The 15298-nt window shown below is 43.0% G+C and overlaps 1 pseudogene; it reads right to left on the bottom strand.

Moving 5' to 3' along the window:
- Positions 1–1511: 1511 nt before the first annotated feature.
- On the bottom strand, positions 1512–1611 carry LOC113246092 (U6 spliceosomal RNA; annotated as a pseudogene).
- Positions 1612–15298: the final 13687 nt, after the last annotated feature.

Raw genomic sequence — 15298 nt, 5'->3', positions numbered from 1 at the left:
GGGCTGTGCCCTTGACCTGTGAGGTCTGTGCTAATTCTGGAGAGTGTCGAAATTGGATCGAACTGTTGAACACCCAGTTGGTGTCAGAGAACTGGAGAACTGTCATGGGAAAACCCCACACATTTGGCATCAGGAGTGATGTCAGCAAACCCACCATGCACACCCATCTGTGTGACAGAAGAAAAGCCACAAAATCTTTACTGAGCTCAACAAATACCTCACCGTAAAAAGCAAACCTTTATCACCAGCTGTCCATCATTGAGGAATCATCAGCAACTATTGGTTATGTCTTTAGAAGAGGCACTCAGTTGGAGCTAAGAATGGCTGGTCACATCCCCATAGATACAGTGACAGAAACCACTAGACACATGGAGCCTTTTCCTCGCTCTATGGTGACACAACAGGGGCTGTCCCAGTGCCTCAGGGAGCCCTTATGCTGCTCTGAACCCACTTCTAAACTGGTTTCTTACCTCTTGGCCCAGTTACATTAGATTAAGATGCTGTGCTTGAAATATCAGTTTGGCCTCGGATCCCAGCTTTGCCTAAGGTCACTGATTTCTGGCTTTCTCTTGGCTGCAAACCCTGTAGCCCCATGATCATTCCAGACTCACCTCCATACCAGACTAAGCTCCGTGAATCCCCAAGAAGCTGGGCATCTGCTTGTCTGGTAGAGGAATATGGACAGAGTTTATTTTATAAGCTACTGACAAATAAAACACTCTCGCTCATGATGACAAAGGAGGGAAAAAAACTTTGTGCCATGGGAGACATTATTAAAGATCTTGAGATGTTGAGCCTTCAGGAAAAAGAAAAGTAGAGGGAAACTGGATAGTAGTTTTCAAATATTTGGACAATGGAGAGGGAGAACTTGCATCTATGATGAATTGTTGGACAATTCAAAGATTTCTATTTAATATCACATGACCAGAAATTCTTCCTTGTGGGTTACAGCACCCTCCCCCACACCATCGTTGGAAGTATGCACATGTGAGGAAGATCTCTATGGTTAGGGATGCCATAGAAGGGGTTACAGACGGGGCACCTGGGTGGCTCAGTCGTTAAGCGTCTGCCTTCAGCTCAGGGCGTGATCCCAGCGTTATGGGATCGAGCCCCACATCAGGCTCCTCTGCTGGGAGCCTGCTTCTTCCTCTCCCACTCCCCCTGCTTGTGTTCCCTCTCTCGCTGGCTGTCTCTCTCTGTCAAATAAATTAAAAAAAAAAAAAAGGAGTTACAGACTACCTCCAAGGGGCTCGCCCACTCTGGTTCTTATGTGGACCCAGAACTCGAGGGTTACAATTCCAGTCACAGAGTACTTATTTTTAAAAGTCACATTTTTTTCGGACACTGGCTGAGAGGGAACTTTTTATTACTTTTATGTACAGAAAATTCAACAGCGCCCACTTCGCTCAGTTTGGTGGCCACTTCTTTAGCGTTTGCTTTTTCCAACTTGGTAATGTGAGCCACCGACTCTGGACCCAGGACACTGCCTCCCCAGTGGCGGTGGATCTCGTAAAAATATGGAATGCTTCACAAATCTGCATCTCATCCTTGCACAGGGGCCACACTAATCTCTGTATTGTTCCAATTTTAGTATATGTGCTGCTGAAGCAAGCCCAAAAGTCACACTTTTAAAAGTTCAAATAAATATAATCAGTTTGAAAGTCAAGTATCCAGCTGGAGTAAACAAATTTGAAAACCGTAGGAACACGTAAAATGCAAAGAAATGATGAGTATGAGAATTCTTGTAATTAACCAGGTTAAGCGCCCTAATGAAAGTCACTGTGAATGTGAAGAATAGTAATCAGTAGAATGTGGAGTTGTAAAAAGCAGTGAGACAAGATGACCCATGCTAGTTCTCCCAGAAAGAGATAATCAGTCACAGAGAGGAAATGGAATCCAGACAACCCTGACCGCACTGCTCTCTGCGGCAGAGTCTCCTTCAGGATGGGTGGGCAGGCTGCCCCTGCTTCTACACTGTGGGCAGGAAGTGGTGGGAGATTTATAAGGTCCAATCATAAAGAACCTCCCTTTCTTACTTATTAATGCCTAAAATAATTCCACCAGGGTCACCCTTGGAGGAAGAGTAAGGAGAGGAGGAGGAGGAGGAACCAAGCCCAGAAATGCCAAGACAACTTCACTGTTTTAACATGTTCAGACTTCTGCTCGCTTTGATGACAATGACACGTCAGGAGGTCAGAGGTGGGCTTATCCACTGAGCTATGCCCTAAATGGACAGACACTGGGGATGGTCTGTTTCTGAACAATTGTGGGCAAATACAGACCATAGTAAAAACAAAACTGCCACCGAAATACTGTTCCTTCCTTTGCTGTGTGTTACATCTCCTACGCCTGAAAACCTTTCCCATGATACGGACTTGCCATTCCTGGGTGGTCACTCTCCCATCTGCAGAGGCCCTCCTCCTCCATCCTGGTTGTCCTCTCCTTTGTTAGCTTGTGCCCTTGAAACTAGAATGGCTCAAGAGGGAATAATTTAATTCCAGCGCCCTCTGCTGGCCCAGCAGGAGGGCACGACACCTTAAACTAGGTCGTAGTTGCCAAATTTCTCACTACCAGGAAGCCGTTTTATTATTTTATTAAACTCAGGGGCCACGCACCCACCCACCCACACAGACACACATTTTGAAGCTGATCTTTCAGGAAATTCCACCTGTTTAGTAATTATTAATTTGTTTACAAATTTTCATGTATCTAAGTCATGGGAACCTGCCAATCAGAACCTGTAATCAACATGTAATCACTAAGTATACGACACAAAGGTTATTTATTTCTAATCACGTATAAACATTCACCTTTACCTAGCCTGTAAACCTTACCGCAGGTAAGTGTGCAATTTCCATGAGGCTTTTTAACATACTGCAAATAACTTAAGGACCTGGTTCCTACCTGGAGATCCAAGGGCCCCAGGCTTGGAACCACCAAGTTAGACTACCTCAGCATCTAAACAACAGGCATATTTCTGAGAAATTCTTACTTTAGTAGTGAGCACTTCTGGATAACGGCTGAATGTTTTCTGCCACTGGGATATAATTCTTCAAACTACTTCAGTCTCTTAACTGGTCATATAGTTATACGACCTTTCATAACCTTTCATAACCTGAAAGGTTAATAGAGCATCCAGAGTTGTACATATCCGAACTGAGCTTTTGGGTACCAGCTTAGGGTTAACAATGAGTAGCTGGATAGGAGTAGCAATGAAGGAGATCCATACATGTGGGAGATGGGAGGGGTATGTGACGAGGGACATCTGAAAACCAGTTCTCAGTTGGCTTCTTGCCTCAGTGCCCCAGCAATTTCAACCCCATCAAAGTATGGTTCCAAGAGTAGAAAGCTGGTATATTCACAGGAGAAAAGAGAGGCAGAGAAACATGGTAGACTCCGCACAGTGTGTGGGATGGGGCCTGAGTGGAGTAAGGCAGGAGAGTAGGGAAGTCCAGAAATAGAATAGACAAGGGGTTCTCTGAGGACTGACTGGGTTTTGTCCATTGTTTTAACCCCCATAACTGACATAATGCCTGGCACACAAGGGGCTCTCAAATATTTGTTGAATTTTTGTAGGTGCTACCAATTCTAGAAATGCTTTTAGCTAGAGGAGGGAGTTAAGATGGCGGAGGAGTAGGGGACCCCTTTTTCAGCCAGTCCCCAGAGTCGAGCTGGATAGGTACCAGACCAGCCTGAACACCCACGGAATCAGCCTGAGACGCAGGAAGACGCATCTGGATCTCTACAAATGAACATCTCCAGCGCTGAGTATTGAGGTACGAAGCGGGGAGCCATGAAACCGCGCACAGATATCGGAAGATAAACGGAAGGGGGAGGGAGCCGCCGCGTTCGGGCGCCGGGAAGCGGTAGCCACTTGCACGGGGGAGCGGGCGGGCTCGTGGTCGGCACCCGCAAAACAGCAGACTGAGACCGTGAGCCGGGTGCGCGCGCCACCAGGCATCTCGCAGAACTCCGGAATCCCGGTGCGCTCACTGGATCCAGACTGAGACCGGGAGATCCGGGAGCGGGCGCGCGCGGGGCGGCTGGCGGCGTTAGAAACACAAAGGACAGAGACGCGCCGGCCCTGGAAGTGAGGGCTGGGACGCCGGGTGTGGGGCGCACATCCCGGGACGCTGCAGGGTTGAGCAGCACCAACAGAAACAGAGTTAAAGTGGCCAGAACATTAGTGGAGAACAGGCCGCAATCCCTCTGTTCTGTGACAGAGGCTGAAATTCGGCCGCTGCTGCTCTGACTCTCAGAAGAGACACAGCAAACCGCCAGGGAAAGCCGCCAGAGAACAAAAGCCTGGAAATACCGGCTCACAGTGTGCCCATCCCCATCCCCCCTCACAGGGGACACGGAGACTCTAACCAAACAGGGTTGCCTGAGTCTCGGCGCGGCAGGCCCCTCCCCCAGAAGGCAGGCTGAAAAATCAAGAAGACCACATCCCTAAGATCCCTACAAAACAAGGGCGCACGGCCTGGGTCCCGCTCAATAATTTGGGCTCTGGACAACCCCGCAACCTCTTCTCATCAGAATGACAAGAAGGAGAAATCCCCCCCAGCAAAGAAAAGACAATGAGTCTGTGGCCTCTGCCACAGAACTAATGAATATGGATATGACCAAATCATCAGAAATGGAATTCAGAGTAACAATGGTCAAGATAATGTGTAGACTTGAAAAAAGTATTAACGAAAATGTTAATGAGAATATAGAATCTCTAAGGGTGGAAATGAGAGCGAATCTGGCAGAAATTAAAAATTCTATGAGCCAAATGCAGTCAAAACTAGAGGCTCTGACGGCCAGGGTGAATGAGGCAGAAGAACGTATCAGCGAATTGGAGGATGGGTTAGTAGAAGAGAAAGCTAAAATAGATCTGGACTTAAAAAAAATCCACACGCAAGAATGTAGGTTACAGGAGATTACGGACTCAATGAAACGTTCCAATGTCAGAATCATCGGCATCCCGAGGGGGTGGAGAAAAACAGAGGTCTAGAAGAGATATTTGAACAAATTGTAGCTGAAAACTTCCCTAATCTAGCAAGGGAAACAAACATTCGTGTCCAAGGGGCAGAGAGGACCCCTCCCAAGCTCAACCACGACAAACCTATGCCACGTCACGTCATAGTGCAGTTTGCAAATATTAGATCCAAGGATACAGTATTGAAAGTGGCCAGGGCAAAGAAATTTCTCACGTACCAAGGCAAAGGTATCAGAATTACGTCAGACCTGTCTACACAGACCTGAAATGAGAGAAAGGGTTGGGGGGGCATTTTTAAAGCTCTTTCAGAGAAAAACATGCAGCCAAGGATCCTTTATCCAGCAAGGCTGTCATTCAGAATTGATGGAGAAATAAAGACCTTGCAGAATCGCCAGTCATTAACCAATTTTGTAACCATGAAACCAGCCCTACAGGAGATATTAAGGGGGGTTCTATAAAGATAAAAAGGCCCCAAGAGTGATACAGAACAGAAAATCACAATCAACAGACACAAAGATTTTACTGGCAACATGGCATCATTAAAATCATATCTCTCAATAATCAGTCTCAATGTAAATGGCCTAAATGCTCCCATAAACGCCACAGGGTTGCAGATTGGATAAAAAGACATGATTTGCTGTCTACAAGAGACTCATTTTGAACCTAAAGATACATTCAGACTGAAAGTAAAGGGATGGAATACTATCTTTCACGCCAGTGGACCTCAAAAGAAAGCTGGGGTAGCAATTCTCATATCAGACAGATTGGTTTTACACTAAAGACTATAGTTAGAGACACAGAAGGGCACTATATTATTCTTAAAGAATGTATCCAACAAGTGGATATGACAATTATAAATATCTATGCCCCCAACAGGGGAGCAGCAAGATACACAAGCCAACTCTTAACCAGAATAAAGAGACATATAGATAAAAATACATTAATAGTAGGGGACCTCAACACTCCATTATCAGAAATAGACAGAACACCCATGCAAAAAATCGACAAAGAAACAAGGGCTTTTAATGCCATACTCGACGAGTTGGACCTCATAGATATATATAGAACACTACACCCCAGAACCAAAGAATATTCATTCTATTCTAATGCCCATGGAACATTCTCAAGAACAGACCATGTTCTGGGTCACAAAACAGATCTCAACCGATACCAAAAGACTGAAATTATTCCCTGCATATTCTCAGACCACAACGCTTTGAAATTGGAACTCAACCACAGGGAAAAATTTGGAAGAACCTCCAACACTTCGAGACTAACAACCATCCTGCTCAGGAATGATTCAATAAACCAGGAAATCAAAAATCAATTTAAACAATTTATGGAGACCAACGAGAATGAAAACACAACGGTCCAAAACCTATGGGATACTGCAAAAGCAGTCCTAAGGGGGAAATACATAGCCATCCAAGCCTCACTCAAAAGAATAGAAAAATCTAAAATGCAGTTTTTATATTCTCACCTCAAGAAGCTGGAACAGCAACAGAGGGACAGGCCTAATCCATGCACGAGGAAACAGGTGACCAAGATTAGAGCAGAAATCAATGAATTAGAAACCAGGAGTACAGTAGAGCAGATCAACAGAACTAGAAGCTGGTTCTTTGAGAGAATCAATAAAATTGACAGACCACTGGCAAGACTTATCCAAAAGAATAGAGAGAGGACCCAAATTAATACAATTATAAATGAAAAAGGAGAGGTCACAACCAACACCAATGAAATTGGTAGGATTATTAGAAACTTTTATCAACAGCTTTATGCCAATAAATTAAGCAATCTGGAAGAGACGGAGGCCTTCCTGGAAACCTATAAACTACCAAGACTGAAACAGGAAGAAATTGATTTTTTAAACAGGCCAATTAATTATGAAGAGATTGAGTCAGTGATAAACAACCTTCCAAAAACAAAACGCCAGGCCCGGATGGTTTTCCTGGGGAATTCTACCAAACATTCAAAGAAGAAATAATACCTATTCTCCTAAAGCTATTTCAAAAAATAGAAACAGAAGGAAAGCTGCCAAACTCATTCTATGAGGCCAATATTACCTTGATCCCCAAACCAGGCAAAGACCCCATCAAAAAGGAGAATTACAGACCAATTTCCCTAATGAATATGGACGCCAAAATCCTCAACAAGATCCTGGCTAACAGAATCCAACAGTACATTAAAATGATTATCCATCATGACCAAGTGGGATTCATCCCTGGGATGCAAGGGTGGTTCAACATTTGCAAATCTATCACTGTCTTAGATTTTATCCAGAAAGAAAAATTCAAAAATCACATGATTCTCTCAATAGATGCAGAAAAAGCATTTGACAAAATACAGCATTCTTTCCTAATTAAAACCCTTCAGAGTGTAGGGATAGAGGGTACATTCCTCAATCTCATAAAAACCATCTATGAAAAGCCTACAGCAAATATCATTCTCAATGGGGAAAAGCTGGAAGCCTTTCCCTTAGGAACACGACAAGGATGCCCACTCTCACCACTATTATTTAACATAGTACTAGAAGTCCTTGCAACAGCAATCAGACAACAAAAAGGAATAAAAGGTATCCAAATCAGCAAAGAAGTCAAACTGTCTCTCTTCACAGATGACATGTAACTCTATCTGGAAAACCCAAAAGAATCCACTCCCAAACTATTAGAAGTTATAGAGCAATTCAGTAATGTGGCAGGATACAAAATCAATGCTCAGAAATCAGTTGCATTTCTATACATGAATAATGAGACTGAAGAAAGAGAAATTAGGGAATCCATCCCATTTACAATAGCACCAAAAACCATACGTTACCTTGGAATTAACTTAACCAGAGACGTAAAGGACCTATATTCTAGAAACTATAAATCACTCTTGAAAGACATTGAGGAAGACACAAAAAGATGGAAAAATATTCCATGCTCATGGATCGGAAGAATTAACATAGTTAAAATGTCCACGCTACCCAGAGCAATCTACACTTTCAATGCTATCCCAATCAAAATGCCGATGACATTTTTCAAAGAACTGGAATAGTCCTTAAATTTGTATGGACCAGAAAAGGCCCTGAATCGCCAAGGAACTGTTGAAAAGGAAAAACAAAGCTGGGGGCATCACAATGCCGGATTTCGAGCTGTACTACAAAGCTGTGATCACAAAGACAGCATGGTACTGGCACAAAAACAGACACATAGACCAATGGAACAGAATAGAGAACCCAGAAATGGACCCTCGGCTCTTTGGGCAGCTAATCTTTGATAAAGCAGGAAAAAACATCCGGTGGAAAAAAGACAGTCTCTTCAATAAATGGTGCTGGGAAAATTGGGCAACTACATGCAAAAGAATGAAACTTGACCACTCTCTCACACCATACACAAAGATAAACTCCAAATGGATGAAAGATCTCGATGTGAGACAGGAATCCATCAAAATCCTAGAGGAGAACATAGGCAGCAACCTCTACGACATCGGCCAAAGCAACGTTTTTCATGACACATCTCCAAAGGCAAGAGAAACAAAAGATAAAATGAACTTGCGGGACTTCATCAAGATAAAAAGCTTCTGCACAGCCAAGGAAACAGTCAAAAAAACTAAGAGGCAGCCCACGGAATGGGAGAATATATTTGCAAACGATGCTACAGATAAAAGACTGGTATCCAAGATCTACAAAGAACTTCTCAAACTCAATACGCGAGAAACAAATAAACAAATCATAAAATGGGCAGAAGCTATGAACAGACACTTTTCCAATGATGACATACAAATGGCTAACAGACACATGAAAAAATGTTCAAAATCATTAGCCATCAGGGAAATTCAAATCAAAACCACACTAATATACCACCTTACGCCAGTTAGAATGGCAAAAATTGACAAGGCAAGAAACAACAATTGCTGGAGAGGATGTGGAGAAAGGGGATCCCTCCTACATTGTTGGTGGGAATGCAAGTTGGTGCAGCCACTCTGGAAAACAGTGTGGAGGTCCCTTAAAAAGTTAAAAATTGAGCTACCCTATGACCCAGCCATTGCACTACTGGGTATTTACCCCAAAGATACAGACGTAGTGAAGAGAAGGGCCATATGCACCCCAATGTTCATAGCAGCAATGTCCACAATAGCTAAATCGTGGAAGGAACCGAGATGCCCTTCAACAGATGACTGGATTAAGAAGCTGTGGTCCATATATACAATGGAATATTACCCAGCTATCAGAAAGAACGATTTCCAACATTTGCTGCAACATGGACGGCACTGGAGGAGATAATGCTAAGTGAAATAAGTCAAGCAGAGAAAGACAATTATCATATGATTTCTCTCATCTATGGAACATAAGAAATAGGAAGATCGGTAGGGGAAGAAAGGGATAAAGAAAGGGGGGGTAATCAGAAGGGGGAATGAAGCATGAGAGACTATGGACTCTGAGAAACAAACTGAGGGCTTCAGAGGGGAGGGGGTGGGGGAATGGGATAGACTGGTGATGGGTAGTAAGGAGGGCACGTATTGCATGGTGCACCGGGTGTTATACGCAACTAATGAATCATCGAACTTTACATCAGAAACCAGGGATGTACTGTATGGTGACTAACATAATATAATAAAAAAAACATTAAAAAAAATAATAAATGCTTTTAGCTAGGTGCAAAGCCCCACCAGTGACTAAGATAGTAGCCAAGGATAGCTGGTTCCGTGGGAGAACTGAGCTTGCTGTTTGGTTACAAGGTTTTATACAGAAAAGGCTACATTTTTTGGAAAAACACGAATGTATCTCAAACTTGATTTTTTTTTCCATTTAAAGTATAAGATATTCTATTGTAATAGAACATACAAATTGGAAATGTATAAACATGAACACAATCATATAACCAGCACTTGGATCAAGAAACAGATCATCTTGTTATCTTAGAAGCCCTGGTGCTGTCTCCTTCCTGTCACTACCTGACCTCCGCCCCCATCCGACCCCCCATTCCTACCATCCTGACTTCTAACACCATAAATTAGTTTTGCCTATTTTTAAAATACACACACAGTATATACTCGTGTGTGAATTCTTTGGCTCAACATTATTTTTGTGAAGGTAATTCACATTCTTATTTGCTGTTTGTTCATTCTCATTGCTGTAATTTTTATAAATATGCTACAATTTTTAATTGACTACTTAACGATAGCTTAGCTCCGGCTTTTTACTATTCGGAAGAGCGCGGACGTGCGGACTCACACGCATGTCTTCTGCGCATGCATGCACGTTCGGGTTGGGCGCGCATGCGTGGTAGACCTGCTGGCCACGGGGCATGCGTGTGACCAGCTTTTGCGGGTACTTCCAATGAGTTTCACAAAGTGGTCGTGCGGATTTTCTGTTAGCTCTTGTATAAAGCTAGATGCCAGAGGTGTTCAGAGGGGAGAAAGGACAGGGAGCGGGGAGATTATCCCTAGGCCTATGATTTGAAACCTCAGGGGACTTGACGGGAAAAAAGAAGACAAAATAATCCTAGATGGGACGGGCCCCATCACTCATCAGCTCATCATCGGAGTGACTGGAAGCCTGCTTCCCCAGGATGAGAAAGAAGGCAGAATAGTAACACAAAAGGTAGAGAAGAAGCAGAAAAGGAAAAAGATCAGAATGGATGAATGCCACGGCACTGCTAATGATTTTACCTTCATAAAAACGACATCCTAGTGTCCCAAAGCCCTGACTCTGATAGGTCAGATTAAACCGAAAACGCAGCAAAATGTACTCTAGATTTGTATATGTGTGCTTATCACAAAATTTCCTGAACTTGCTTGGGGCTTAAAGTCCATAAGGTTATTAATCCGGACAACTCCTCTTTATTAATTTTGGGATAAGAACTTTCACCCCTGCTGATATTCATCGGAATAAATTTAAAACCTTATTGTTGAGTTTCTCCATAAGATTTTTGTAGAAAGTTTTATTTGCAAGTAACTAAGCCAAAGTAGAAATGCAAGATGTTATGAGATAGGAGGATCCAATTTTCCACATAAATGTGTTTGTCCCTCTTTCAGCTGGATTTGGGGCTTCCCTCTGAAAGTCTCAGGAAGCTCATTTGAGTGACTCCGAACTAACCCAGTCTGCGAGACTTGGCTAGCAAAAGGCACAGCACTGCAAGGAGGAATGCAATGTTCTATTTACAAAAGGAATTTGATTGCCAATTATGAATCCCTGTAAGCTCTATGCATTTCATATTTATCTCTTTGCAATTCAGAAATGAATCCTATGGCAGTTCTGGTCTCTTGTCAGCTAAGGTTCTCTCTGACACTTTGCGATGACAGACAGCTCCTACCTGAGTGACCCCTACATATCTACCTTTTCTCAAATTGATTTTCAGCTCCAGGATGATTTGCTCTGCAGCGGTTGTCGTCACAGAACAGATAGGGACTGCCTATCCTTGCAGGGAGCAGTCAGGTTTACACTTGCATTCATTTCCTTGGGGCTATTTTGTGAATTAAACTTGGCACAGCCCTGTCTGTTTGCTTTTGATCTGACGTGCTGGACAAGGAGTTCAGTTCATTTACTGCCTCTCCAGCAACCATGTCCAAGAGTATTATCCAGTAGGAGGTCTAAGGAAGCTGCCACTATCAGTGGCCAACAGGCACACTTGAAAATTCATGAGCAATTTGTAAATAGGCAGGCTTTCTTTCCCCTGTGCTTTAACTGCCCCACCATTGAGATGCTGGCTGAGCCCAAACGAAGAGGGGGAAATCAATCCAGGCCAAAAATTCAGTAGTGGCTGCAAGGCACCATAAGGATCTAGAAGTTTCTGATTTGCCTCCAAATAATACCCAAGGGCACAAAGAACTGGCATTGCAAAAACTTAGCTGGTCTAGGGGTGCCTGGGTGGCGCAGTCGTTAAGCGTCTGCCTTCGGCTCAGGGCGTCGTGATCTCAGCATTATGGGATCGAGCCCCACATCAGGCTCCTCCGCTAGGAGCCTGCTTCTTCCTCTCCCACTCCCCCTGCTTGTGTTCCCTCTCTCGCTGCCTGTCTCTCTCTCTGTCAAATAAATAAATAAATAAAATCTTTTAAAAAAAAACTTAGCTGGTCTAGCTGATACACAAATTCAATTCTTTTGCATGCTCCTAATTATGAACATTCACCTTATGAACTCTCATATGCATGAATGGGCATTTGCAAGACACCTACTACCCAGCATCCTGGAAACTTCTAGAATTGTCCCCCAAATCAAGAAGTGACACAGCTCTAGGTAACCACCATCTACAGGCAATTTAAGAAATTATGTATCAAGGGGCACCTGGGTGGCTCAGTTGGTTAGGTGTCTGCCTTCGGCTTGGGTCGTAGTGCCGGGGTCCTGAGATAGAGCCCTGCATTGGGCTCCCCGCTAAGCAAGGAATCTGCTTTTCCCTCTCCCTCTGCCACTCCCTCTGCTTGTGCTCACTCTCTCTTTCTTTCTCAATGATCTTTTTTTTAAAAGAATTTATTATCTATCTCACTCAAACAAATTTTCTTTCTCTTCTTTTGTAAATTTCTTCTGGGGGACTAGCCTTGCCTCTCTCCCGATTTTCCTTTGGACTTTCCAGCGTTCAGACTCAGTTAATTCTATCTAAGCAACTGTATTTGTCACATCAACACACACACACACACACACACACACACACACCTTACCCTAATCCCTCCTTCTGCTCTCTCCTGCAACCAGAGCCTGGTTACCTTAGGGAAACATTTTCCCACCTTTTAAAAAGCACTTTATCTTGAAAAAAAAAATCAATTACTTAAAATTCCCTTGAAACTGTAAGTAAAAGAAAACTACCCTGAAGGTATCAGTGTCATCAAATTCTATAACACTGGAAAGGGCATAGAAATCCTGTCCAGAATTTTATCTTTCCCTTCTATCCCTCAATCTTTTCTTTTGTTTGGCTGAATTACAAGTGCTACAACAATCAGAGTGCTTTCATTGCAAATGTATCTATAGCATTTCATTGTAAATGTGCAGACAAATTATGGATTAAATGCCCCTGTGGGCTACAGGGAGGCCCAATCTCTATAGACAAGATGACTTCCTGTTTTATTTTTAGAAATTGTCTCCAGGGGCGCCTGGGTGGCACAATGGTTAAGCGTCTGCCTTCGGCTCAGGGCGTGATCCTGGCGTTATGGGATCGAGCCCCACATCAGGCTCCTCCGCTGGGAGCCTGCTTCTTCCTCTCCCACTCCCCGTGCTTGTGTTCCCTCTCTCGCTGGCTGTCTCTGTCTCGGTTGAATAAATAAATAAAATCTTTAAAAAAAAAAAAAAAAAAAAGAAATTGTCTCCAGCACGAGCTCACACCGCCCCTTGAGAGACAGGACTCCAGTGTCTTCGCTGTCGTGGATATTCGTTCTCTTTGGCCTCTTGTTATCCCGACTTTCCAGATTTGTCTGCCCAGAGGAAGGCCAGCGGTGCCTTCCCAGGACCGATCCTGTGGCGTATTATTTTAAAGATTCTCGATCAGTTTTGCTCTTTTTAGGTTTTCTAAAGTCTTGCATTAGTATTTTGATTGAAATAGGTGAATCCTAGAAACAATTTGGGAAAACCTGTTAATTTTACAAATTTTGTTTCTCATCCAGAGACATGCCTTTTCATTTATTAAAGTATTCTATTCCTGAGTAAATTTTTTTTATTTTCTTCATGTAAGTTCTATACAATTTTGCCATTATAAATAATTTTCTCCTTGTATTTTTCTAGTTGGTTATTGCTCTTCCGTAGGAAAGTTATTTTTAATTATATATTTAATTATCTGTTTGTGAAACTAGCCACCTCACTGAATGTTCTTCATTTTCAATAATTTCTCAGTTGTAGTATGATTTGTAGTTCAAAATTATACCATCTACAAATTAAGAAAAGAAAAATGACTTTCAAGCCTTTTAAGTTCTCAACAACTGAGAATAAAGGAAGTTTGGGAATCTATCAGTGTAACATGTTTATAAGCCAAGGATAGACTGTAAAAAAAATTCCTTTTTTTTTTTTTTTTTTGACTGTAAAAAGTTTCTGCTCTGATTTTCTTTCTAGATGTCAACCCTTGATGAATCTTGCCACCACTTTTGGCCTTTATCCATCTTGAAGGAGGGCCTCAGTACTAGGCCAGCTCACACAGAATCCTACTGGGCAGTCCTGCTAGATGATTGTGTTTCCAGGTTGTACATGTTAATGACTTTAATGCCTGATTCTGACCCAATCTTATTTTAGGGGAAAAGTTAGGGTACCGATCCACTGGGAAAAGATTCAATGACACACAAAAACCTGCACTTAACTACCCTCATATTTTACCTTCTTCCATAGGGCTGTGTCCTCATCTGAACTCCAACAATTAATATCAGGAAGTGGCACAGTTTGGTTGAAATAATGAAAATATAGAATTTGTTGACATATAGCTAATTTAATCTCAGAGACCCAAAGGCTATAAAAAGAAAAGAAATTGCATAGTGAATCACAAAATGTGGTCATAGGAGGGGAGATGTACCTGTTTGCAATCATAAAACTTAGAAATCAGGTTGAAGACGTTTTCTAGCTGCTTGCCTCTACCAGTTTAGGACATGTCTTCCATTTTATTTATTTTTTTTTTAAGATTTTATTTATTTATTCGACAGAGATAGAGACAGCCAGCGAGAGAGGGAACACAAGCAGGGGGAGTGGGAGAGGAAGAAGCAGGCTCATAGCAGAGGAGCCTGATGTGGGGCTCGATCCCATAACGCTGGGATCACGCCCTGAGCCGAAGGCAGACGCTTAACCGCTGTGCCACCCAGGCGCCCCATGTCTTCCATTTTAGATCTCACCCAAGCGAGGCTGACTCTTGATTATCTGTGATCATGAATGGGTAGTAAGATAGTCCATGTATTTGCCATAGAGAATCCAAAAGTTGACAGGAGCCACTGCTTTTGAAGCACATCTTGGTGTAACAGACAATATCAGGAACTAACCCGATTCTTTGTTGCTTCTTGTTCTCAACTAAATTCTGATGGCGAGCCTCCAGGTTATAATGGGAACGATATTCTCTTCCTTGACTCTGTTTCAACAAATGAACTCATGGTAGTAGAGCCGTGTAGGAACACGGTGACAGCATCCAGACAGCAGAACCTCACACATAATTTATTGGCTTCCCATTCCTTATTCATACACCCACGCACCTTCACGGAGCAGGGAGCTAGCTAGCTAAGGTTCAAAACAGCCTCATTAGCCTAATTCAAGGATGGCGAATGTGCCACAGCTCCCCTCTAGTTTAGGATTGAGGGGACTCGATAAGTATCCTCCCTCTTCCCTGCCCAAGTTCAGAACCCACTGAGTGAGAGGCAAACCCAGGAGCCAGACAGATGGAA

The sequence above is a fragment of the Ursus arctos genome, unplaced genomic scaffold (genome assembly GCF_023065955.2).
Source record: "Ursus arctos isolate Adak ecotype North America unplaced genomic scaffold, UrsArc2.0 scaffold_37, whole genome shotgun sequence".
Lineage (NCBI taxonomy): Eukaryota > Metazoa > Chordata > Mammalia > Carnivora > Ursidae > Ursus > Ursus arctos.
The sequence above is the reverse complement of the archived record's forward strand: the minus strand, read 5'-3'. Positions and strand labels throughout refer to the sequence as shown.